Genomic DNA, 25,536 nt, shown 5'->3' on the forward strand with positions numbered 1-25,536 from the left:
TTCTTTATTTATATGGGTGTTAAACCTACTGTATTCCAACTTCTCTATGGATTATAAACTATTTTACTAACCATAGATTCATGAAAATAAGCAAACAACACACGAAAAACAGAATCTTTCAAAAACAGAACAGTCTGTAGTAATCTGTAGCTAGCGCAAGATCTGGAACCCAAAAAATTCTAAAATAAATTGCTGGACGTGAGGAATTTATCTATTAATCATCTGCAAAAATAATTAACTAAATAGCCCTCTTAAAATAAAAATGACAGCAGTTCTCGTGAGCGCTAAAGTTTCTGTTTTTTACGGCAAGTTCAACAAGACTTTCCCCAAGTCTTCCCAACGGTTCTACTTGGCACAAACACTAATTAAACACAAAAAACACAACCAAAACAGAGGCTAAATAATTTATTTATTACTAGGCAGGAGAAAAAAGCAAGCAATAAAAATAAAATTGGGTTGCCTCCCAACAAGCGCTATCGTTTAACGCCCCTAGCTAGGCATAAAAGCGAGGATAGATCTAGGTATTGCCATCTTTGGTAGGCAATCCATAAGTGGCTCTCATGATAGTTTCATATGGCAATTTTATTTTATTTCTTGGGAAGTGTTCCATGCCTTTTTTAATGGAAATTGAAATCTAATATTCCCTTCCTTCATATCAATAATCGCACCAACCGTTCTAAGGAAAGGTCTACCAAGAATAATAGGACAAGAAGGATTGCAATCTATATCAAGAACAATGAAATCTACGGGCACATAATTCCTATTTGCAACAATAAGAACATCATTAATTCTTCCCATAGGTTTCTTAATAGTATAATCCGCAAGATGCAACTTTAGAGAGCACTCATCAAAATTACGGAAATCTAGCAAATCACACAAAGTCTTGGGAATAGTAGAGACACTAGCACCAAAATCACATAAAGCATAAAACTCATGATCTTTAATTTTAATTTTAATAGTTGGTTCCCACTCATCATAGAGTTTTCTAGGGATAGAAACTTTCAACTCAAGTTTTTCTTCATAAGATTGCATCAAGGCATCAACAATATGTTCGGTGAAGACTTTATTTTGGCTATAAGCATGTGGAGAATTTAGCACGGATTGCAACAAGGAAATACAATCAAATAAAGAGCAACTTTCATAATTAAATTCCTTGAAATCCAATATAGTGGGTTTAGCAACATCTAGATTTTTATTTATTTCAATCCCACTTTCATCAATTTTGTCATAATGATTACCGGTCTAGTTATCGATTGCCTAGGGACAAATAACCTAAACAACCCCTACTTTATATTTACTTGCTCTTTATTATCTTGCATACCTATCCAACACCACCTACAAAGTACTTCTAGTTTCATACTTGTTTCCGGGAAAGCGAACGTCAAGTGTGCGTAGAGTTGTATCGGTGGTCGATAGAACTTGAGGGAGTATTTGTTCTACCTTTAGCTCCTCGTTGGGTTCGACACTCTTACTTATCGAAGACTATTGCGATCCCCTATACTTGTGGGTTATCAATACCTTTTTGTGGCGCCGTTGTCGGGGAGCAATAGCGTGGGGTGAATATTCTCGTGTGTGCTTGTTTGCCTTATCACTAAGTAATTTTTATTTGTTGTTCTTAGTTGTTTTCTATCTTTAGTTATGGGTAGGAAATGCAAAATATCAAAAAAATTAGTCGTACCTACTGAACCAATGGTTGAAGAACCACTCAAAATCTATCACACTGCTGAAGCTTATTACTTGGATCATCTTTGATCCCTATGTGCTCGTGCTGAAACCCCAACTAGTTTAGTTGAGGGCAAATCCTTAGATGAGCATGCTTGTTATGTGCGACACCTTATATTTGAAAAAGGGAAACTATTATGGGGTCAAATTCAACGTTTGCAATGCTACGATTGGAATTTATGTGAAATATATGATTTTACTTGTTATTCTAAAAACCCTAAGAAACACCTTCCCTATCAATGTGAGTTTAGTAATAATGGAATCGTATCTTCGTATGCTAAGGGCGTTTATAATTACTATGATGTTCAACAAATTGAAGAATTTGTTGCTTTTAAGGGTGCTTTTGAAATTGCTTCTTTGATTGAAAAGTATGATGCTACTCTTTACAAATCTGAAAATTTTGCTATACTTGAATATTGTTAGGAGAATTATGCTTCTAATACTTATATTAAACAATATATTGAGGAATACTCCGCTGTCCAAGAAGAGACTAATATTTTACAGGAGTCTATGGAAGAAGAAATTGATGAAACTGTGAGCTCATTGGATGAAAAAGATGAGGAGGAGAGCGAAGAACAAAAGGAGGAAGAGCGGATTGATCACCCATGCCCACCTCTAATGAGAGTAACTATTCAACTCATACATTGTTTAATTCCCCTTCGTGCTTACCGAAGGATGATTGCTATGATGACTGTTATGATCCCATTGATTCTCTTGAAATATCCCTTTTTGATGATGCTTGCTATGCTTGTGGCCAAGATGCCAATATGAATGATGCTTATGGAGATGAACTTGCTATAGTTCCTTATGTTAAACATGAAATTGTTGCTATTGCACCCACGCATGATAGTCCTATTATCTTTTTTAATTCTCCCGATTACACTATATCAGAGAAGTTTGCACTTATTAAGGATTACATTGATGGATTGCCTTTTACTGTTGCACATGATGATTTTGATGAATATAATATGCATGTGCTTGCTGCTCCTACTTGCAATTATTATGAGAGAGGAACTATATCTCCACCTCTCTATGTTTCCAATACGATAAAATTGCAAGAAACTGTTTATACTATGCATTGGCCTTTACTATGTGTGCATGAATTGTTCTTTTATGACATACCGATGCAGAGGAAGAGAGTTAGACTTCGTCATTGCTTGATATATGTTACTTTGTGCTCACTACTAAATTACAAATCATTGCTAATTAAAATTGGCTTTGATATACCTTGGGATTCGGGTGGATCCATTACTTGAGCACTATATGCCTAGCTTAATGGCTTTAAAGAAAGCACTGCCAGGGAGACAACCCAGAAGTTTTAGAGAGTCATTTATTTCTGTTGAGTGCTTGCATATAGTTTAAAAACAACAAAAATAAAGAGGGGAACCCAAAGCTTTTTCAAAAAGAAAAGTGAAAGTGAGAGAGACGAGCATTGTGAAAGTGGGGGACGTCCTTGAACTTTGTTCATGCCCATGGGAACTTTGTGAATCTTAATTACAGAAACCTTTCAACAAAAATAATTATCCCCTTATAAAATTACATTGTATTATAAAAATAATGTGCCAAGGTTTGCCTTTAAGATGTTTACATTTGCTTGATGGTTTGTACGGTGCAGGACAGAAACTTTGGCTGTAGTGCGCGATTTTACATTTTTGGATGGAACGTCAAATGGTTCTGATTCTTTTTGCACTGACTTCCTATACAAATTATTTATTTTTCCTAATTTTGGTAGAATTGTTCAAATAGCATAAGTATGGTGAATGTTCAGATTGCTACAGACTGTTCTGTTTTAGACAGATTCTGTTTTTGATGCATAGTTTGCTTGTTTTGATGAACCTACCAATTTATATCAGTGAATTAAGCCATGAAAAAGTTATATTACAGTAGACACAATGCAAAAACAAAATATGAATTGGTTTGCAACAGTACTTAGAGTAGTGATTTGCTTTATTATACTAACGGACCTTACCGAGTTTTCTGTTGAAGTTTTGTGTGGATGAAGTGTTTGATGATTGAGAAGGTTTCGATGTGAGAAGAAGGAAGAGAGGAAAGAGCTCAAGCTTGGGGATGCCTGAGGCACCCCAAGTAAATATTCAAGGAGACTCAAGCGTCTAAGCTTGGGGATGCTGGGGAGGCATCCCCTCTTTCTTCAACAAATATCGGTATGTTTTCGGATTCGTTTCGTTAATGCGATATGTGCAAGTCTTGGAGCGTCTTTTGCATTTAGGTTTTTATTTTTTTATGCACCATGCTGGTATGAGATAGTCCTTGGTTGATTTATAGAATTCTCTATGCACTTCACTTATATCTTTTGAGTATGGCTTTATAGAATGCTTCATGTGCTTCACTTATATCATTGAAGTTTGGATTGCCTGTTTCTCTTTACATAGACAACCGCCATTTGTAGAATGCTCTTTTGCTTCACTTATATTTGTTAGAGCACGGGCACATCTTTTGTAGAAAGAATTAAACTCTCTTGCTTCACTTATATCTATTTAGAGAGATGACGGGAATTGGGTTTCACATGGTTAGTCATAAAATCCTACATAAAACTTGTAGATCACTGAATATGATATGTTTGATTCCTAGAAATAGTTTTGCGATATAGAGATGGTAATATTAGAGTCATGCTAGTGGGTAGTTGTGGATTGTCGAAATACTTGTGTTGAGGTTTGTGATTCTCGTAGCATGCACGTATGGCGAACCGTTATGTAATGAAGTCGGAGCATGATTTATTTATTGATTGTCTTCCTTATGAGTGGCGGTCGGGGACGAGCGATGGTCTTTTCCTACCAATCTATCCCCCTAGGAGCATGCGCGTAGTACTTTGTTTCGATGACTAATAGATTTTTGCAATAAGTATGTGAGTTCTTTATGACTAATGTTGAGTCCATGGATTATAGACACTCTCACCCTTCCACCATTGCTAGCCTCTCTAGTACCGCGCAACTTTCGCCGGTACCATAAAACCACCATATACCTTCCTCAAAACAGCCACCATACCTACCTATCATGGCATTTCCATAGCCATTCCGAGATATATTGCCATGCAACTTCCATCATCATCATATACATGACTTGAGCATTTATTGTCATATTGCTTTGCATGATCGTAAGATAGCTAGCATGATGTTTTCATGGTTTGTCCGTTTTCTGATGTCATTGCTACGCTAGATCATTACACATCCCGGTACACCGCCGGAGGCATTCATATAGAGTCATATCTTTGTTCTAGTATCGAGTTGTAATATTGAGTTGTAAGTAAATAAAAGTGTGATGATCATCATTATTAGAGCATTGCCCCAGTGAGGAAAGGATGATGGAGACTATGATTCCCCCACAAGTCGGGATGAGACTCCGGACGAAAAAAAAGAATGGCAAAAAAATGAGAGAAAAAGAGAGAAGGGGCAATGTTACTATCCTTTTACCACACTTGTGCTTCAAAGTAGCACCATGTTCTTCATATAGAGAGTCTCTGGAGTTATCACTTTCATATACTAGTGGGAATTTTCATTATAGAACTTGGCTTGTATATTCCAACGATGGGCTTCCTCAAATGCCCTAGGTCTTCATGAGCAAGCAAGTTGGATGCACACCCACTTAGTTTCAGTTTGAGCTTTCATATACTTATAGCTCTAGTGCATCCGTTGCATGGCAATCCCTACTCCTCACATTGATATCTATTAATGGGCATCTCCATAGCCCATTGATACGCCTAGTTGATGTGAGACTTTCTCCTTTTTGTATTCTCCACATAACCCCCACCATCATATTCTGTTCCACGTAAAGTGCTATGTCCATGGCTCACGCTCATGTATTGCTTGAAAGTTGAAAATGTTTGAGAACGTCAAAAGTATGAAACAATTGCTTGGCTTGTCATCGGGGTTGTGCATGATGTAAATATTTTCTGTGGTGAAGATGGAGCATAGCCAGACTATATGATTTTGTAGGGATGAGCTTTCTTTGGCTATGTTATTTCAATAAGACATAATTGCTTGGTTGGTATACTTGAAATATTATTGTTTTTATGTCAAATGATAGACCATTGCTTTGAATCACTCGTGTCTTAATATTCATGCCATGATTAGACATATGATCAAGATTATGCTAGGTAGCATTCCACATCAAAAATTATCTTTTCTTTATCATTTACCTACTCGAGGACGAGCAGGAATTAAGCTTGGGGATGCTGATACGTCTCCGTCGTATCTATAATTTTTGATTGTTCCATGCCAATATTATTCAACTTTCATATACTTTTTGACAACTTTTTATTTTTGGGACTAACATATTGATCCAGTGCCCAGTGCCAATTCCTATCTGTTGCATGTTTTTGGTTTCGTAGAATATCCATATCAAACGGAGTCCAAACGGGATAAAAATGGACGGAGCTTATTTTTGGAAAATATGGAAAATTCGGAAGGAAAATCAACACGAACCAGTGCCCGAGGTGGTTACGAGGCAGGGGCACCCCCCCTTAGGGCGCCCCCTACCCTCGTGAGCCCACCGTAAGGTGGTTGACGCTCTTCTTTTTCCGCAAGAAAGCTAATATTCGGAAAAAAATCACGGCGAAGGTTTCAGGCCAATCGGAGTTACAGATCTCCATATATATATGAAACGGTGAAACAGAGCCAGAGGAGAACGCAGAACCAGAGAGAGACAGAGAGATAGATCCAATCTCGGAGGGTCTCTCGCCCCTCCCATGCCATGGAGGCCATGGACCAGAGGGGAAACCCTTCTGCCATCTAAGGAGGAGGTCAATGAAGAAGAATAAGGAGGGGGGCTCTCTCCCCCTTGCTTCCGGTGGCACCGGAGTGCCACCGGGGGCCATCATCATCACCGCGATCTTCACCAACAACTTCACCGCCATCATCACCAACTCTTCCCCCCTCTATGCAGCGGTGTAACCTCTCTCTTACCCGCTGTAATCTCTACTTAAACATGGTGCTCAACGCTATATATTATTTCCCAATGATGTATGGCTATCCTATGATGTTCGAGTAGATCTGTTTTGTCCTAATGGCTATTTGATGGTCGTGATTGGTTTGAGTTGCATGTTTTATTATTGGTGCTGTCCTATGGTGCTCTCCGTGTCGCGCAAGCATGAGGGATTCCCGCTGTAGGGTTTGCAATATGCTTATGATTTGCTTATGGCGGGTGGCGTGAGTGACAGAAGCACAGACCCGAGTAAGTAGGTTGTTTGCGTATGGGATAAAGGGGACTTGATGCTTTAATACTATGGTTGGGTTTTACCTTAATGAATCTTTAGTAGTTGCGGATGCTTGCTAGAGTTCCAATTATAAGTGCATATGATCCAAGTGGAGAAAGCATGTTAGCTTATGCCTCTCCCTCATATAAAATTGCAATAATGATTACCGGTCTAGTTATCGATTGCCTAGGGACAAATAACCTTCTTGTTGACAAAAGCTCTTTAGTAAAACTAATTTAGTTGTGTCTTCATCTAAACAGCCCCTACTTTATATTTACTTGCTCTTTATTATCTTGCATACCTATCCAACAACACCTACAAAGTACTTCTAGTTTCATACTTGTTTCCGGTAAAGCGAACGTCAAGTGTGCGTAGAGTTGTATCGGTGGTCGATAGAACTTGAGGGAATATTTGTTCTACCTTTAGCTCCTCGTTGGGTTCGACACTCTTACTTATCAAAAGAGGCTACAATTGATCCCCTATACTTGTGGGTTATCACAGAGTAGCGTAAGTATTTCCCTCAGTTTTTGAGAACCAAGGTATCAATCCAGTAGGAGGCCACGCTCAAGTCCCTCCTACCTGCACAAAACAATAGCTACTCACAACCAACACGATTAGGGGTTGTCAATCCCTTCACGGTCACTTATGAGAGTGAGATCTGATAGATATAATATTTTTGGTATTTTTGGTATAAAGATGCAAAGTAAAAAGTAAAGGCAAAGTAAAAAAGCAAAGCAAGATTAAAGTGATGGAGATTGATATGATGAGAATAGACCCAGGGGCCATAGGTTTCACTAGTGGCTTCTCTCAAGAGTATAAGTATTCTACGGTGGGTGAACAAATTACTGTTGAGCAATTGACAGAATTGAGCATAGTTATGAGAATATCTAGGCATGATCATGTATATAGGCATCACGTCCATGACAAGTAGACCAAAATGATTCTACATCTACTACTATTACTCCACTCATCGACCGCTATCCAGCATGCATCTAGAGTATTAAGTTAAAAACATAGTAACGCCTTAAGCAAGATGACATGATGTAGAGAGATAAATTCATGCAATATGAAATAAACCCCATCTTGTTATCCTCGATGGCAACGATACAATACGTGCCTTGCTGCCCCTTCTGTCACTGGGTAAGGACACCGCAAGATCGAACCCAAAGCTAAGCACTTCTCCCATGGCAAGAACTACCAATCTAGTTGGCCAAACCAAACGGATAATTCGAAGAGACTTGCAAAGATAACCAATCATACATAAAAGAATTCAGAGAAGATTGAAATATTATTCATAGATAGACTTGATCATAAACCCACAATTCATCGGTCTCAACAAACACACCGCAAAAAGAAGATTACATCGAATAGATCTCCACAAGAGAGGGGGAGAACTTTGTATTGAGATCAAAAAAGAGAGAAGAAGCCATCTAGCTACTAACTATGGACCCGAAGGTCTGAGGTAAATTACTCACACTTCATCGGAGAGGCTATGATGATGTAGAAGCCCTCCGTGATGACGGCCCTCTCCGGCGGAGCTCCGGAATAGGCCCCAAGATGGGATCTCGTGGATACATAAAGTTGCGGCGGTGGAATTAGGTTTTTGGCTCCTCTTCTGATCGTTTGGGGGTACGTAGGTATATATAGGAGGAAGAAGTACGTCGGAGGAGCACCGAGGGGCCCATGAGGCAGGGGGCGCGCCCCCACCCTCGTGACTGCCTTTTTGACTCCTTGGAGTAGGGTCCAAGTCTCCTGGATCACGTTCGGTGAGAAAATCACGTTCCCAAAGGTTTCATTCCATTTGGACTCCGTTTGGTATTCCGTTTCTTCGAAACACTGAAATAGGCAAAAAACATCAATTCTGGGCTGGGCCTCCGGTTAATAGGTTAGTCCCAAAAATAATATAAAAGTGGAAAATAAAGCCCAATATAGTCCAAAACAGTAGATAATATAGCATGGAGCAATCAAAAATTATAGATACGTTGGAGACATATCAGTAGACCGTAAGCGGGAGCGTTATGACAACGCGGTTGATGTAGTCGTACGTCTTCACGATCGACCGATCCCAGTACCGAAAGTACGGCACCTCCGCGATCTACACACGTTCGGCTCGGTGACGTCCCATGAACTCACGATCCAATAGAGTGTCGAGGGAGAGCTTCGTTAGCACGGTGGTGTGATGACGGTGATGATGATGCTACCGGAACAAGGCTTCGCCTAAGCACCGCTACAATATGACCGAGGTGGATTATGATGGAGGGGGGCACCACACACAACTAAGAGATCAATGATCAACTTGTGTGTCTATGGGGTGCCCTCCTCCCCCCGTATATAAGGGAGTGGAGGGGGAGAGAGGGCCGGCCTCCTAGGCGCGCCCAAGGGGGGAGTCCTACTCCCGGTGGGAGTAGGATTCCCCCTTCCCTAGTTGGAGTAGGAGAGGGAAGGAATGGAGAGAAGGAAAGGGGGGGCGCCCCCCTTCCCAATTTGGATTGGGCTTTGGGGGGGGGGGGGCGCCCCCACCTTGGCCGCCTCCTCCTCCTTTCCACTATGGCCCATTAAGGCCCATTGACTCCCCGGGGGGTTCCGGTAACCCCCAGTACTCCAGTATATGCCCGAACTCTCTCGAAACCTTTCTGATGTCCAAACATAGTCATCCGATATATCGATCTTTATGTCTCGGCCATTTCGAGACTCCTCGTCGTGTCCGTGATCACATCCGGCACTCCGAACTACATTAGGTACATCAAAACACATAAACTCATAATACCGATCGTCACCGAACGTTAAGCGTGCGGACCCTACGGGTTCGAGAACTATGTAGACATGACCGAGACTCGTCTCCGGTCAATAATCAATAGCGGAACCTGGATGTTCATATTAGCTCCCACATATTCTACGAAGATCTTTATCGGTCAAACCGCATAACAACATACGTTGTTCCCTTTGTCATCGGCATGTTACTTGCCGAGATTCGATCGTCGGTATCTCAATACCTAGTTCAATCTCATTACCGGCAAGTCTCTTTACTCGTTCCGTAATGCATCATCCCATAACTAACTCATTAGTTACATTGCTTGTAAGGCTTATAGTGATGTGCATTACCGAGAGGGCCCGGAGACACCTCTCCGATACTCGGAGTGACAAATCCTAATCTCGATCTATGCCAACTCAACAAACACCATCGCGACACCTGTAGAGCATCTTTATAGTCACCCAGTTACGTTGTGATGTTTGATAGCACACTAAGTGTTCCTCCGGTGATCGGGAGTTGCATGATCTCATAGTCATAGGAACATGTATAAGTTATGGAAAAGGCAATAGCAACAAACTAAACGATCATCGTGCTAAGCTAACGGATGGGTCAAGTCAATCACATCATTCTCTAATGATGTGATCTCGTTAATCAAGTGACAACTCATGTCCATGGTTAGGAAACATAACCATCATTGATTCAACGATCTAGTCAAGTAGAGGCATACTAGTGACACTCTGTTTGTCTAGGTATTCACACATGTACTAAATTTCCGATTAATACAATTCTAGCATAAACATTTATCATGATATAAGGAAATATAAATAACAACTTTATTATTGCCTCTAGGGCATATTTCCTTCAATAAGTTGGTATCTTAGATTGATTTACTTATTGCCATGCATGACATAATGTAGCGCAATTTTTAATATGATACCATATCATGGTATGATACCAAATTTTCTCTTTTCTCATTTAATTATATGTCACGTCATAAAAATGCATAGTTGAAATGTATGATGCCGCTTATGATACTCCCATTACGGGCAACACCATAGTATAAAGTAACGTAAAAGTAGAGTTATAGATGATTGCATTTATTATGTTGCAGCCTCATTTGGCGTGTCATGTTACGGTAACATATTGTGTTAGCACAAACATTTCACATCTCAATAACTTCTTGCTACATAAGCGAACTTGTCTTGGGTGTGCTATGTTACTAGCTAATTTACTCCCCAATGACCAGCCTAAGCGCGAGCCAACCCTTGTTTCTAACATGAACTACTCCCGATTGCGTTGTTGTTTTTTTCCAAGATGAACCGAGTTGTTGATATGTGAATATTGAAGGCATTTCCAACAGTGTATTTCAAATCGGACATACTAAACGGTCACGAACGGAAGTCGGCCATCCAATTAGTGCACTAAACGTTTGCCCTAGGTCCAACCTCGTGCAGTTGACATGTATACATTGAGTTAATACCATTTTTTACATATGTAAAAATAACATATGCATCACGACCAAAAAATTACCAGATGTTGAACAGAAATTTACATAGATCTCAAAAGTAATGAGCCTGGATATTTGTGGCAAATTCGTCACTATACAGCAGGCTATCGGTAAGCCCTTGTTTGCGTGGTAGGCTTGCGCGATCTTTGCCGCATCGGGATCCTAGTCCTCTTGCTTCAAGGGCAACATGTTGGCATTTTTCAAGTTAGTCGTGATCTCAGCCCTCTTCTCTTCGAGCATGATCTTCTTCTCCGTCGCCGCCTGTAAGTGCATCTAGTGCCACCCCAAGTTAGTTTTGGAGTATTGACGACAAACCTAGTTGAGGGACTAATGTGTTTGTGAGAATTGCAGGATAACATAGGTAGAAGTCCCTCATTGATTCCGTTTTCCTACCAGAGATGACCCCTAAAAATGTATGAAGACATTGAAGTCAAAGGTGGTATATGAAGATATTCACATTGAAGACTATGACAAGAGAAGACACCACATGAAGCCTATGGAGCTCGAAGACTTAGATCTTTCATAGTTCTCTTTTTTCTGTGTTGAGTCATAGGAACCACCGTACTGTTAAGTGGGGTCCAAGAGAACCAGTCAGAATGACTGAAGTGATGCTTAAACAAAACCTATGTCTTCGAGTGAAGACTTTGAGAGCGAATCTTGTCCAGAGTCGGGCAAGTCAGCTTTGCTTGAAGCCCAAGTAAAGTTGCCGTGTGAGTTTGAAATCTGACCGTTGGAACACGTGTCAGTTCCTTAGTGACCCAGGGTCATTTCGGACAAATCAGGTCAGGTTGCCGAGTGGCTATAAATAGCCCACCCCCTACAACCATAAACGGTTGGCTGCTCAGATTCAGAGTACGGCTTTTGTCGTTTGAGAGAAACCCACCTCGAAGCCTTTGAGAGAGAATTCCTTGCGAGGATAAAGCCCTAACCACCCAGAGCCAAAGAGAATTAGGCATCACTTAAGTCTTCTTGTCTGTGTGATCTGAAGACTTATTACACTTGAGGACTGTGCATCCTCCAGCCGGTTAGGCGTCGCGTTCTGAGCATCCAAGAGACATTGTGGATTGCCGGTGAACGAAGTCTGTGAAGGTTTGGGAGTCTACCTTGAAGACTTACCAGAGTGATTGGGCGAGGTCTGTGAGACCTTAGCTCAAGGGGAATACGGTGAGGACTGGGTGTCCTGAGCTGCGTGTTCAGGACTGGGTGTCCGGGACTGTGTGTCCTAAGGTTTAAATACCTAGCCACCCTAACCAGACGTATAGTTGTCACAGCAACTGGAACTGGTCCAACAAATCATTGTCTTCAGCGAGTCACTGGTTTCATCTTCCCTTCCCTTTACTTACTGTTACTCCTTGTGAAGTCATTGTATGCTCGCACTATCTTTTGTCTTCACTGAGTGACTGCATATTCTGCGTGGCTTCACAATATCTTCCTACCTGATCCTTACTACATTGCTGCTATTAGTCATTGTGCTTTCACTCTATTGAATACTTGACTATGGCTTGCCTAGTGTAGTCTACCTTCCGCTGCAGGGTAATAGGTTTATTTGTATCGTTTGTCTTCATAACTTCCACGTTTTGAAGACTTTCATAAAAATCGCCTATTCACCCCCCTCTAGTCGATATAACGCACTTTCAATTGGTATTAGAGCAAGGTGCTCCCTTGTTCTGTGTGATTCGGTTTAACCACCTGGAGTTTTAGCTATGTTGACTGCAGGGATAATTAAAGTCTCCGCTGCGTGCCCCGTCTTCGATGGAACTGAATATCCCTACTGGAAGAATAAGATGCGCATGCATCTTGAAGCCATTGACGTCGACCTATGGTATGTCGTCAAGAACGGCGTTCCCAAGGCTGGAGAAGGTGTCACTGCTGCTGATGTCAAGAAGTTCGTTCAACTGGACTCTACTGCCAAGAATATCATCTGTGGTCATCTGACCAAAGGACAGTATGGCCGTGTGAGTGCTTTGGAAACATCTAAGCTGGTCTGGGACTGGCTCTCCAAGGTCAATGAAGGCATCTCAACCCAGAGAGATCAGAGAATCAGTGTCCTTCGCAACCTCTTCAACCGCTTCAAGCGAAATGACAATGAGAATGTCCAACTCACATTTGACCGACTCACTGACATCACAAATGAGCTTCAAGCCCTCGGCGCTACTAAGATCACCAAACATGAAGTCGTCAAGACACGACTAAGATCACTTGATAGTTCATTTGACACCCTAGCCCTGATGATTCAAGAATGTCCTGATTTCAAGACACTCGATCCATCTGACATACTTGAGAGGCTCAACACACATGAGTTTCAGCTTTCTGAGAAAAGAGATATCTACGGTCCAAACTATGGGCGAACTCGTGCCTTGAAGGCAAAAGTTGTCTCCTCATATGAAGAAGAATTTGACAGCAGTTCGGATGATCCTGAAGACATTGGAAGGGAACTTGCTATGCTTGTGAAGAAGTTCCAAAAATTCACCAAGAAGAAAGGTTTCAGAAAGTCTTCCCCATCAAGCTCAAGGAATGATGAAGCTTCTGCTCACGACTACAAGAAGAAAACATGTCACAAGTGCAAGAAACCTGGCCACTTCATCTCTGAGTGTCCACAGTGGGACAATGAGAACAAAAAGAAGAAGAAGAGCAAGGAATATGACTCTGATGACAAGAAGAAGAAGAAATACTCAAAGTCTTCTTCCAAGTCTTCCTCAAAGTCTTCATCACACAAGAAGAGCTCATCTGGCAAGGCACGTGCATTTGTTGGCAAGGAAATGGATTCAGAGGAGGAGTCCGCTTCTGAGGAGGCGGAGGTGGAGTCTTAGGAGGAGTCCGATTCAGGCGTCGCAAGTCTGGCTACAACATACGTTGCCAAGTCCATCTTCAACACTGAAGACATTGACTTCATCACCGACACCGATGCAAATGACAAGGACTACTCCGCTTCTACCTACTGCTTCATGGCACGCGGTGCCAAGGTAAACACACGCACTACTCACTATCAAACATCTAGTGACGATGACTCTGATTGTGGTTCCAAACCCAGCTACAAAACACTTGCTAAAATTGCAACTGAACAACAGAAAGCTATGGAACATATTCAAAAACTGTTAGACAGAAGCGATGATCTGTTAGGTGCTGAAATGACTCGATCTGAATCCTTAATTGCAGACATAAAAAATCTTCACGTTAAGTATGAGGAACTTGAAAGTCGTCATGAAACTCTCTCAACAACTCATGAAAAGCTTTCCTATGATTATCTTCAAAGGAAGCAAGATCTTGAGAAATTGAGAGCGGCTCATGAAGATCTTCAAAAGGAAAATGAGTCACTTCGCGCTGAACAGATCAGCTCTGCTCGGGAAGGATTTGAACCACCATGTCTTAAATGCATTGAGCGTGATAATGCTACTACTGTTGCTGAATGTTCTACTGCTGCTACTGTTGCAATATCTTCAACTGTTGATGTGGGAACTAACCCCTCTGCTGAGGATTCCACTGCTATTGCTGATGAGAATGCTAGGTTGAAGACATTGCTTGAAACAGGGATGTACAAAAGTCTTAAAGGGCATCAGACACTATGTGATGTCCTCAAAAAGCAGATTTTGAACCGAAACCCGAGGAAAGAGGGTGCTGGGTTCGTAAGGAAAATGAATGTTGATGGCTCTTACTGGAAACCTAAGCAGTACCCCAAAACCACATGGGTTGCTGCAAAGGAATTTTCAGAAGATCCATCCACTCTATCTGGGTTCACTTGTGCTAACCCCATTGTCATTAATGAATCCTTTGATGCAAACTATAAACTGTTTAAGAATCAGAATGGTGAAGTGTTTGCCAGGTACATTGGTACTAACTGCTGAAATGGATAGCCTATGAAGAAGATCTGGGTTCCGAAAAGGTGTCTGGAGAATCTTCCTGTGAATGTCATCATGACACCTCACGTGAAGAAGACAAACCTCAGACCAAAGGCTTCATACGGTCCAAAGGCTTCATACAGACAGAGGACTCACCTGAGTCGCACTAACACAAATGTTTTGCAGGGAAACCATACTCAGGCACATGAATATGAGAGCGGTTCATTAAACCGCCATGTTCATAAGACCAAGAACTAATCTGCTTATTCTTATGAGTACTATTGTCCGCCTGCAAGACTATTTGCTAGGGCTCCAAAGCCAAAGTTCTCAGATGCTGCACTTAGACTTATTGCTTCTAAGCCACCCTTGAAGATGTGGGTGGCTAAGAAAGCTTAACTCTCTTTTGCAGGGAAAGGTCTCCAGCAGAAAACCAAAATCGTCTGACGCTATTGCTGGGGACCTTAAACATCTTGTAGGGCGCAAGATCAAATGCCCGAATGGTCTTACTATGTACTTCGTTCCTGAATCGCTTGCTACTCTCCCTATTAGTCCTAATCTGGATCTAAGCTTTCATAACCCACTGGTTCGTCAAATGTTTTTGCTTCACAACGCTCTTCATGAAGCCTATCCCCCTAACAACACTATAGGGTACGACACCAGCGTCTTCAGAATAAATTATTGATAGTGGGTGTACAAATCACATGACTAGCAAAAGAAGCCTTCTTATGGACTCAACCTTACGTCCATCTGACAAGAGCCACATCACATTTGCTGACACTGGTAAAAGTAAGGTATTGGGTCTAGGTAGAGTTGCAATCTCAAGGGATCAACACATGGATAAAGTCATGCTTGTTGAATCCCTTGGCTTCAACTTAATGTCTGTCTCAATGCTTTGCGATTTAAACATGATCGTAATATTTGGAAAATATCGTTGCCTTGTTCTAATGGAATCTGACAAGTCTCTAGTATTTGAAGGGTATCGAAAAGATAATTTGTACGTGGTAGATTTTTCAGCAGGACCACAGCTTGCCGTATGTCTTCTAGCAAAAGCTTCAGAATGCTGGCTCTGGCATCGGAGGCTTGGGCATGCTGGCATGAGAAACCTCCACACCCTGGCAAAGAAGAAGCATGTCATAGGCATCGAGGGCGTCAAGTTCAAGAAAGATCACTTATGTGGTGCCTGTGAGGCAGGAAAGATGACGAGGGCCAAACATCCCTCGAAGACAATCATGACCACTACTCGACCCTTCGAACTGCTTCACATGGATCTTTTCGGTCCCACTCATTACTCAACTCTTACTACTACTGCTTGTCTCTATGGCTTTGTCATTGTTGATGATTATTCTAGATATACTTGGGTGCACATAATCCTTTACAATACTGAAGTGCAGGATGTCTTCAGACGCTTCGCCAATCGAGCAATGAAAAACTATGGCGCCAAGATAAAGCATATCAGAAGTGACAATGACACTGAATTCAAGAACACTGGCCTTGATACATATCTTGATACCTTGGGCATCACACATGAATTCTCAGCCCCGTACACGCCACAGCAGAATGGGGTCGTCGAACGCAAGAACAGAACACTTATTGAGATGGCCAGAACGATGCTAGATGAATACAAGACTCCAAGAAAATTCTGACCTGAAGCCATTGATACTGCATGCCATACAATCAATCGTGTTTATCTTCACAAGCTTCTGAACAAGACATCTTATGAGCTCCTTACTGGCAAGAAGCCAAATGTCAGTTACTTCAGAGTATTTGGCGCCAGGTGCTGGATCAAGGACCCACATCACACCTCAAAGTTTGCACCAAAAGCACATGAGGGTTTTATGCTTGGATATGGAAAGGATTCGCACTCCTACAGAGTCTTCAATCTCTTTCATTACAAAGTGGTTGAAACAGTGGATGTGCGGTTTGATGAGACCAACGGTTCACAAAGAGAGCAACTGCCAAATGTGCTAGATGAAGTTCCATCCAGTGAATCAATCAAGCTAATGGGAACTGGAGAAATTATACCTTCTGAAGCTCATCCTGAAGAAGAACTTATCATCTCAGCACCTGATCAACATGAAGACAATGCTCAGCCTGAAGACATTCCTTCTAACAACGACAATGATCAGCAAGAGCAAAATCTTCGCCCTGTACATCCTCGCGTTGCCAATGAAGTGCAGATTGAAAGAATAATTGATAGCATCAATACAACCGGTCCACTCACTCATTCAAGGGCAACTCAGCTAGCAAATTTCTGTGGGCACTTCGCATTCGTCTCAATAACAGAACCCAAGAAAGTTGAAGAAGCCTTCATGGAACCTGAATGGATTCAAGCTATGCAAGACGAGCTTCAACAATTTGAGCTGAATAATGTATGGGAACTGGTCAAGCGTCCCGATCCTCGGAAGCACAACATAATAGGCACCAAATGGATATACCGCAACAAGCAAGATGAGCATGGTCAAGTTGTCAGAAATAAAGCTCGTCTCATTTCTCAAGGATAGACTCAAGTGGAAGGCATTGACTTCGATGAAATATTTGCTCCTGTGGCTAGACTTGAAGCCATACGCATATTGCTGGCCTATGCAAATCATCACAACATACTTCTTTATCAAATGGATGTGAAGAGCGCCTTCCTCAATGGCAAGATTGAAGAAGAAGTGTATGTTGCATAACCTCCTGGCTTTGAAGATCCAAAACATCCTGACATGGTATACAAGCTCAACAAGGCACTGTATGGCCTCAAACAAGCCCCTCGGGCCTGGTATGACACACTCAAATACTTCCTGAAGAGCAAAGGCTTCATACCTGGTTCTCTCGACCCCACTCTCTTCACGAAGACATATGATGGTGAACTGTTTGTGTGCCAAATATATGTGGATGACATTATCTTCGGCTGCACCAATCAGAAGTACAGTGAAGAGTTTGGATATATGATGCAAGAGCAATATCAATTGTCTATGATGGGAGAGTTGAAGTTCTGTCTCGGTCTTCAAATACGACAGCAACGCAACGTCATCTTCATATCTCAAGAGAAGTATCTCAAAGATTGCCTGAAGAAGTTCGGTATGCAAGACTGCAAAGGCTTCATGACGCCAATGCCAGCCAAGCATCATCTGGATCCTGACGACAATGGTAAAGAGTTTGATCAAAAGGTATACCGCTCCATGATTGGTTCTTTACTTTATCTATGTGCATCTAGGCCAGATATTATGCTTAGTGTTTGCATGTGTGCTCGATTCCAAGCGGCACCAAAGGAGTCGCATCACTTAGCTGTGAAGCGAATTCTTCGATATTTGGCTCACACCCCAACTCTAGGATTATGGTATCCAAAGGGCTCAGAGTTTGATCTGGTTGGATTCTCGGATGCTGATTATGCTGGTGACAAAATTGATCGCAAGTCTACATCAGGCACATGTCACTTTCTGAGACGATCACTTGTATGTTGGTCTTCAAAGAAGCAGAACTGTGTATCTCTCTCCACTGCTGAATCTGAATACATTGCTGCTGGATCTTGCTGCGCTCAGCTTCTGTGGATGAAGAAAACACTCAAGGACTATGGCATTCATCTGAAGCAAGTTCCACTCTACTACGACAACGAAAGCGCCATCAAGATTGCCAACAACCCAGTTTAGCACTTGAAGACAAAGCACATTAAAATTCGTCATCACTTTCTCAGAGATCATGTTGTGAAGGAAGATATTGATATCATACACATCAACACTGAAGAGCAATTGGCAGATATCTTCACCAAGCCCTTGGATGAGAAGAGATTTTGCAAGTTACAGTGTGAGCTAAATACCCTGGAATCCTCAAGTGTCCTGTGATCAGGCACACATCCTAACCCTTATGCATATTGATGACTTAGATGTGCAACACACGAAGTAAAGTATATCTTCAATCAATGAAGACATACATTCTAAGTGTGAATACATTAATGTGGAATTTGACTTCGGAGCTCCACGATAATTGTGCGTCGTGTCTGGGTCTAATACTTCCTATACGGTGGGTAACGCCACCACCAAATGTTCTATTTTGAAGTGTTTCACTCATGATGTTACCTTGCTATGTCTTCACATTTGGTTTGGCTTCAATCTCAACATGTCTCCATAATTATCTTCACTATGTTGATTATACATATATATATACTAGTGTTCTGTCCTCTACAGCATTCACTTATAGTTATGTCTTCTTGTTGAATCTTTTGAACTAAGTGAATGTGATCGGACCCTAACCTCTCTATGCTATCTATCTCAAACTCTATCTCTCCAAATCATATGCATTCTATTGAAACTGTCGAATCTCTTCTCTGCGTCCTTGTCAGCAGAAGATACAAAGACAAACCTTAAGTCCACTTTCAATGCTCATTCCTCCACATGAAACCCGGAGAAGTAGGAACGACCACCTGACAATCCAGGCGTGCGTGGGACGTGGAACAAACCCCAAAATTCTGCATGATGGTCACATGTTCCTCAGATGCGAATCGCCAGGGGCACCTATGTAATAACGCAGTGCCGCCCCTGTACCTATAAATACACACTTCACGGAGGTCATTATCTCTTCTTCCACTCTCGCACGAACCCTAGCACCACCGCTAGCCCTCGACGACGCCGGCGACGAAGCGCTTCGCTGCCGCAACCTCTCCGACGCCGTCTTCACGCCGACCGCGGACATCATCCTCCCTGCCGTCGCCGTAGGTGTCCTCCGTCGCCAAGTTAGGGCACGGAAGATCGAACTGCTCGGCCTCATCTTCCACTCTGTCTAGCAGTTCTTGGTGTGGTAAATAAAACTTCCTTTTTACGGCACCGTTGATCCTATGGCTTTGTCACTTTCGACCACAAGCAGTTTCTATTCACACAAGTTTGATCTTGCTCATACTGCATCTCATAACATGCCTAGTATATTCACTTATGCTTCACAAAGTAGTTAGATTCCTCACTTGTACTAATCTCTGGATTCGTACAAATCTGGAACCAACTCCTTATCTATGAGTGAATGTCTTTGCACGATGAGGTCAATGTCTTCTAAACTGATTTATATTCAAAATCTTCTGAGAATGCATATGACCTCTTCCCCTTCCCTCGCACCTTAATGTTGTCACAGGTACATGTCCGTGGGCGAATCCCTTGGTTCTCATAGTCTGCATTCATTTGCAGAATTCTTACAACATCATATAAATTCTCCCGAAGCAAGTTCCTGTTTGTCCAACAAGCGAAAATCTTTGAACCCTTTGAACGTGTTGAAGCCTTTCAGTTTAAAATTCATGGCTTCAGAGAAATCAGCAAGGAAGGGTGGCAGAAAGCGTCGTGGAGAAACATCTAGAGATCTGCCAGATGACCTCTCAGAACTGTACAAGACAGATCCTGAATAGGATTACAATCAACGCAAGACCCGAATCCAATGGATTCGAAGATATTGGGCAGAACAATGGTTCAAATACCGATTTGTAACCCAGGAATATGCTGAGAAAAATGCCATCAAGAGACCGTGGGGAGACATCCTATACAAGAATCTTCAACCCAGGTCCAGAGATGAAGCCATTGAACAAGGCTTCTATCCCTGCATGGTTCGTGGGCCACAGCCTGTTGATGCACACCCATCGTCACTACTATGGTGTCGTGACGACATTCTGTTCAAGCGCAACTTTCAGTTTGCCTAGAACTCAGCGAAGCAAAACAAGAAGACATTGGGACTAGACTTCAACCCTGGTCCCTCAGCTCCAAGGGCTGATGGCACACGAGATGCAGAACCCAATGTCGTCGGTCCTTTCTACAACCTTGAAGGCCTCATCACCCATATCTTGGTTCAAGGGACTGCAGTGAATGAGTCTACAGCTGACGCTGAATCAGATGAAGCGCCTGCAGCGTCGAAGCCAAAGAAGTTGAAGAAGCCTAAAGCTTCAAAGCCTGCCCCTTCACCAAAAATCTCACGAGCGAAGCCACTGGCAACTGCACCTCCTGAAGACAGTGTGCAGTGTGAAGATTTATCACGCATCTCCAAGCCCCAGAAGGTCAAGATGCCTCTGCCACACACCGGCCAAGAGCTAACAGCTGCTTCCATTCTGCGCAATGATGCCATTGATCTGTCAAGTGATGAAGATCTTGCAGATGACGCTCTTGAGCAACTCATCAAGAGCAAAGAAGAAGCAGAAATCTTCAATGATCTGCCTTTATTTGATGTAACAATCATCCACAACTTCATTGATGAGTGGTTTGACACGCCAAACATCAGCTTCGAAGATCTGCAACTACCCATTGGCCTCAGTGTCGCCTTCCATGGTGCCATTGCTTCAGAACTAGCTATCGCCCAGCGCATTGTTGAACTGAAGCTGAAGATTGACTTTGAAAAGGCTCAGTTCAAGAAGCATATGGCCAAGCTCAGCGTGCAAGAGGTGAAGAACCTCAAGATTATGTTGCACGAGCTCAAGGAAGCCTTTCTCAAGAAACGTGCAGAAGCTCAGGGTTCTCATGAGCGCATGAAGGTTCTAGCTGACAGATGTGTGCAAGCCTACAATGAGGCTGAGAAGCGCAAGGCCCTTGGACGTCCTGGCATCGATCCCAGGATGGCTGCCAAGAAGCAGAAGAAGCCCGCTATGGCTGAACCTGAAGCACCAAGGCAGGAGGCAGATCCCCTTGTCTTCCTAACTAGCATGACTGGCCCGAAGCCAAAGGCCAGGTCAACCGCTTCAGAACTGAAGAAGACCAGGACTGCTGAGGCTGAAGCAAGGAAGAGAAAACATCCTGAAGCCTCTGCTACTGCCCCCGCCAAGAAGAAAAGAATGACAAAGAAGGAACGGGCTGCTCCCACAGAGTCCTTAATTGTTGAACCCATTTCCATGGTTCACCCCGACGCCGATCCACAAGAACGTCAACTGACTGTCCATGAGTCTGCTTTCACAGAGGCTCATGAAGCTGAAGACTTTCCAGCAGCTGATCCCCTCGCTGCTAAGGACATTGGTCACCATGACCATGTTGAAGATGATGCAGCCCTTCCTCAGCTAGAGCACCAACAGGTATCATCGCCTGTGCTCACGCACAGTGAACTCATCAGTATTGGTCGTCCACTGACACCAATAGCACAGGATGCTTCATGGGCGGATCGCCCACAAGAGGAAGAAGACTCTGAGGCCCAGCCAACACAAACTCCACAGGCGTCGCCCGCGTTGTGCAGGCTTCGCAAAGGTCCAAGGCCTCAAGTCTCTACGTCTGAAGCTAAAACTGCTGAGGACATTCCGGCTGCATCAGTCGATGAAGAAGAAGTACCATAAGCTGCTACTCCCCTGTCCCACCAAGAAGCAGTTCTCAAGGAGAATGTGATTGAAAATCTTGCGGCTGCCACCACCAACACCACTGAAGCCACTGACGCTGTCATGGCTTAAGTTAATGTGGAGCCCTCACCAACAAAAGCACCAGAAGTCAGCGAAGCCACTGATCCCGCCACTTCTATTCCTGAGTCTGCTACCGGTCCCCAGTTCGACTATCATGTTGAGCACAGGCCTCAGGTACAGAAGCCAATCCCAAGATTGCCAAGGTTCCCAGGTCCTGCATCAGCACCTGGCTCCTTCAATATCAATGGCTTCAGAGCAGACAACATATTCTTCAACAGCTCCAGGAACCCCTACTCCAGGGAAAGAATATCATCTGATCAGTTCTGGAGTTATCCGTAGCGAAGCTATTACTCATGCGTTCTTTACAACCAAGGTCGCATCTTCCCACACAAGCGCCTTGACATTGACGCAATAGCTGGTCTGCCCTGTCTAGAAGAAGCTCTGGATTGCTTCAAAGAGGTTGGACTGCTATCGTTCGTCACTGACCAAGAGCATTGAAATGAAGAGTTGCTGCTCCAATTCTATGCCACACTTCACATCCGCGGGTATAGCAGAGATCCGAAGACTTCGGTCTTGGAGTGGATGACAGGGAATGTTCATCACGAAGCCAAAACCTTTGACATCATTGCGCTCACTGGTTTTCCCACTCCTGGCGATCTCTACGAGCATGGCTGTCAGCTTCATAGTGAAGCTATTGAGAGCATCTTTCAGAAGACTGAACCTAATATGAGTCAGATGCTCAGTATGATGAAGCCGTTACCCCAAGATGCTACTTATCCCACGGAGTTCTTTGTTGAAGACCTTGAGTATCTGCCAAGAACCATTTATCACATCATAAGGCGAACTCTCTGGCCAATCAAAGGACATTCTTCCCATGCCAAGCTGGAAGGTGCAATGAAGACTTTGGTCTTCTACATTCTTCATGGAAAATGCTTCAATACACAGGATTTCTTCATTCGCCAACTTGCTGCATCTGGCTCTGATCTGTTTGGTTTGAAGTTCTACGCCCCTTGGGTGATGCCGCTGATTAAACTTCACTCCGCTATCTCATATCAGCCCTCGGCCCGCAACCATCGGATCTTTTTGCCTGATGTGGATATGTCTATTGAAGCCATCTATCCTGAGCCTGCCAAGGAACCTCTCAGCCTTCAGAATGCAGAGCATCAAAGTTTCACTCAGAACGCTGAAGGCGTTGAAGCCGTAACCCGTGTGTATCCTTTGGCTGGCACTACACGTGCACCGCATCCTGCTCTCACTGAAGCCACTGATAGTACAACTGCTCCATGATCCAAGAAGCGCACTCGTGTTCTCAACGACCGAGAGCTTCTTATGGCTCTTCATCAGAAACAGGATAGGCATCATGACTGGCTGAAGCGTCAGATGCAAAGCCTCTTGGTGGATGTTAATCGCATTCGCAATCTTGCCACCAAGAATGCTTTTGTTGCCCATGAAACCTCTCGCCGCACATGGAAAGGGCTAACACTGATGTGTTCTGAAGATGATCTTCAAGAGGATGGCTTCACTGAGCGATTCAAGTTTGACTCCACACCTCCTCGAAGGGCAGTGCTGCGACGAACTCCATCCCTTGAAGACTCTGAGTTCTCTTCCTCTGCTGCAACTGTGAATGCCAGAGTAATCGAGGATGAAGACGATGCTACTTCACCGCCACCTCCTTCAGCACGCTTCGACTCTGCTCCAAGCTCTTCAGCACCGTCAAACACCACCAACGACCCTGCTGCTTCACCTACTCCTCATGGGAACGAGTAGATGCTCTATGTCTTCAAACATTTTTGGTCCTTACTGACAAAAGGGGGAGAAGCATATGAGGTTGATAGTCTTCAAGCGGGTCCATATGGGCGGGTGCTTTATATTTTGCTTCGTGCTTACAACTCTTGTATTGCTACATTTGGTTCTTTGAGTTGTAACACTTAAACTCGATGGTCGTCTGCTACTTATTTGCCACCTTGTGTTGCGATGATAAATTCCGCATGTGCGACGATAAATTTCGCATTTAGATCATTCTGCAGACGTCCATTTTCCATTATGCATGTCATTATCTTCATATACTTTCACATGCATAGTGGATTGTCATCATAAGTTGAAGTGGATCTCCACAAGTACATCCTGCCATGTGCATTTGCATTCCAAAAGCAAATTACTTATATGCACATCTTCAGGGGGAGCCCTTGCAACTTATGAAGACAATTCCTTATCCTTTACAATTTCACAGATTATATTCCCCGTTGAAAACTTCAACTAGTTTGTCATCAATCACCAAAAAGGGGGAGATTGTAAGTGCATCTAGTGCCACCCCTAGTTGGTTTTGGAGTATTGACGACAAACCTAGTTGAGGGACTAATGTGTTTGTGAGAATTGCAGGATAACACAGGTAGAAGTCCCTCATTGATTCGGTTTTCCTACCAGAGATGACCCCTAAAAATGTATGAAGACATTGAAGTCAAAGGTGGTATATGAAGATATTCACATTGAAGACTATGACAAGAGAAGACACCACATGAAGCCTATGGAGCTCGAAGACTTAGATCTTTCGTAGTTCTCTTTCTTCTGTGTTCAGTCACAGGAACCACCGTACTGTTAAGTGGGGTCCAAGAGAACTAGTCAGAATGACTGAAGTGATGCTTAAATAAAACCTATGTCTTCGAGTGAAGACTTTGAGAGCGAATCTTGTCCAGAGTCGGGCAAGTCAGCTTTGCTTGAAGCCCAAGTAAAGTTGACGTGTGAGTTTGAAATCTGACCGTTGGAACACGTGTCAGTTCCTTAGTGACCCAGGGTCATTTCGGACAAATCAGGTCGGGTTGCCGAGTGGCTATAAATAGCCCACCCCCTACAACCATAAACGGTTGGCTGCTCAGATTCAGAGTATGGCTTTTGTCGTTTGAGAGCAACCCACCTCGATGCCTTTGAGAGAGAATTCCTTGCGAGGATAAAGCCCTAACCACCCAGAGCCAAAGAGAATTAGGCATCACTTAAGTCTTCTTGTCTGTGTGATCTGAAGACTTATTACACTTGAGGACTGTGCATCCTCCAGCCGGCTAGGCATCGCATTCTGAGCATCCAAGAGACATTGTGGATTGCCGGTGAACGAAGTTTGTGAAGGTTTGGGAGTCTACCTTGAAGACTTACCAGAGTGATTGGGCGAGGTCTGTGTGACCTTAGCTCAAGGGG

This window comes from Triticum dicoccoides, chromosome 1A (assembly GCF_002162155.2).
Source record: "Triticum dicoccoides isolate Atlit2015 ecotype Zavitan chromosome 1A, WEW_v2.0, whole genome shotgun sequence".
In the NCBI taxonomy this organism is placed as follows: Eukaryota; Viridiplantae; Streptophyta; class Magnoliopsida; order Poales; family Poaceae; genus Triticum; species Triticum dicoccoides.